Source organism: Venturia canescens, unplaced genomic scaffold (assembly GCF_019457755.1).
Source record: "Venturia canescens isolate UGA unplaced genomic scaffold, ASM1945775v1 PGA_scaffold_50__1_contigs__length_110947, whole genome shotgun sequence".
Lineage (NCBI taxonomy): Eukaryota > Metazoa > Arthropoda > Insecta > Hymenoptera > Ichneumonidae > Venturia > Venturia canescens.
Window position 1 is genome coordinate 85,001 of NW_025108615.1, and position 2,500 is coordinate 87,500.

At 52.3% G+C, this 2,500-nt stretch overlaps 1 non-coding gene and 1 pseudogene across 1 annotated transcript; both read right to left on the reverse strand.

Annotated features, from left to right (window-relative positions):
• Window positions 1–867, reverse strand: part of LOC122418770 (uncharacterized) — a 2,839-nt pseudogene extending 1,972 nt beyond the window's left edge.
• Window positions 868–1,689: 822 nt separating this feature from the next.
• Window positions 1,690–1,844, reverse strand: LOC122418773 (5.8S ribosomal RNA). Its single transcript, XR_006262660.1, has one exon. It is a non-coding gene; the product is annotated as a 5.8S ribosomal RNA (ribosomal RNA).
• Between the last annotated feature and the right edge of the window lie 656 nt (window positions 1,845–2,500).

The following is a 2,500-nucleotide window of genomic DNA, read 5'->3' on the forward strand; positions in this document are numbered from 1 at the left end:
TACCCAAAGCAGTAGCGTCGCCGACCGGTATTTAGAGCCAGTCCCAGGACACCGCCGGCCAACAGCTGGCCAGGCCCGGTGACGGCGCTAAGTCCGTACATCCGGGAAACACTGGCCTCGCTTGCGGCGGGCCGGACGCAGTTCAAATTGCGACTCAATACCGTGCGAGTACCGCCGGGCAGCTGGTCGGACAACCGGGGGTCTGCCACATGACGCCGTGAAGCGTAACACATGACAGGCTCCCACCCGGGTCGTAGACCGACACCCAACGGGTCGCGACGTCCTACTAGGGGAGAAGTGCACGACGACGACACCCGGCAAAAAAATCATACGGACGCGTGCCGCGGGACCGAGGTCCCTGACATCGCGAACCGTACAATTGCCAGGATCGCTGACGATGAATCTCTCCATTCGAACTTTTGGGTTTCTCAGGTTTACCCCTGAACGGTTTCACGTACTCTTGAACTCTCTCTTCAAAGTTCTTTTCAACTTTCCCTCACGGTACTTGTTCGCTATCGGTCTCGTGGTCGTATTTAGCCTTAGATGGAGTTTACCACCCACTTAGAGCTGCACTCTCAAGCAACCCGACTCTAAGGAGAGATCCTCCCGAAACGCGTCTCGGTCGCTACAGGCCTGGCACCCTCTACGGGTAATTGGCCCCATTCAAGATGGACTTGGACTCGAGCATACGCCCCGGGATAAGTGGATCCTCCCGAACACTACATTTCCCAGCGGCAGTGCCGCGGGATTCAGTGCTGGGCTATTTCCTGTTCGCTCGCAGCTACTAAGGAAATCCTGGTTAGTTTCTTTTCCTCCGCTTAGTAATATGCTTAAATTCAGCGGGTAGTCTCGCCTGCTCTGAGGTCGTCGATTTTATTCAAAACCATGAGAATTCCAACACATCCGTGGGTGCCTGGTACGATGTTTATATAACAACATACACAACACACATTTCTCTCTCCGTATGAATTTTTCATTGGCGGAAGAGCGATGCGATCAGTTCGAGACGAGTGAAAATCAAAGTGGAAACATTTCGCGTTCGATTACCCAACCACCGAACCACGTGCTCGAACCACGCTGTTTTTCTTTCATCAAATGACACCTTCCGATTCTCGTATGTGCGAACAATTCTTTAAAAACACGCTACATGCGGGCTCGCCCCCGTTGCGCGAGCGATCCGGTCAGTATCTGTCCTTTAAAAACTAACAATTAGCTCCGGAACTCGATCGACCGGCCGTTCGGCGGCGGCGTGTCTGCTCACTTATCAAAGTAGCGGCGAATTGCGCACGAGAATGGAAAAAAAAAAACAACGACGGACAACACGGTCCGGGGGGGCATGCCCCACCTCTCTCTCTTTTCCCATCATCTCCGCACACGCTCGACTCGAAAAATTCAAGGAACGGCCATTTGGTTGTGCTCGATTCTCATAGAGTATCGCGGGCGAATGCGAATAGATTTGAACTTCTCCCCGGCAAAGGGAGAAAATGAATTCGCGATTCGCACACGCTGGCTCACGAAATCCGGATCGAAGGGACTCGATCTCCGAGACTTGCGGGAGAGCGCGTTATTTCAAGCGACGCAGACGCGCACCCCCTTTTGTACAAGGGCATGGGGTCAACGAACGCCCAATACATTCGCTACACGCGATGACGAAATCATCGCGAGAGCAGTCTAAATTTTATGCATAAACGACCCTCAGCCAGGCGTGGTCCGGGAATTGTATCCGTGGACCGCAATGTGCGTTCGAAATGTCGATGTTCATGTGTCCTGCAGTTCACAAGTTGACGCGCAATTAGCTGCGTTCTTCATCGACCCACGAGCCAAGTGATCCACCGTTCAGGGTAATCATATAATAACATATTTGTGCGTTACAAACAGCATTATTCATAAATCTTGTTCTTAAAAATTCGAGCATCGTCGACAAGGACGGTTTCGCAAGCCCGCCAACCCTAAAATTTAAGGGAGACGCGACGAGCGAAGTCGCTGGTACAAGCGCGCGCAATCAGTTGATCGCAAGCGCAAGGCCGCGACAGCAAAACGGCCGCAAGTCTCGGCGACGACTAAAGACTCCGGAACGAGCCCGGCGTGTGTGTGTCTTTGCCATGTAATGGTTGTGTCGTCGCTAAGATAAAAGCGGTCCCGGCGCTGCTCACGCTGATTTTTACTCTTGGGCGAAATTTCATTGAAAAACCTCGGAAAACAGGCACAACGCGTGAGCGCATAGCGAGCTTCCTTTACTGAGCAATAAGTGGGGCTCAATTAGGTTGCCCAACGGTGAGCAGCAGCAACACGAGAAACCGCCTTACGGCGCAGTAATGCAGAGAAACAACGAGATGAAGAAACGAATAGAGAATATTGAGGGAAAAAAAAAGCTTCAAAAAGGCCTCTCCTCCTCCCCCCCCCCATCCTCACTCGACATTCGTTTTCTTCAAAGCTCGCGACCGTTTCTTCGTTCAAATGGGGCGCGCGGAAGGGACCTTTTTTTTCTTCCCTTCCCTGT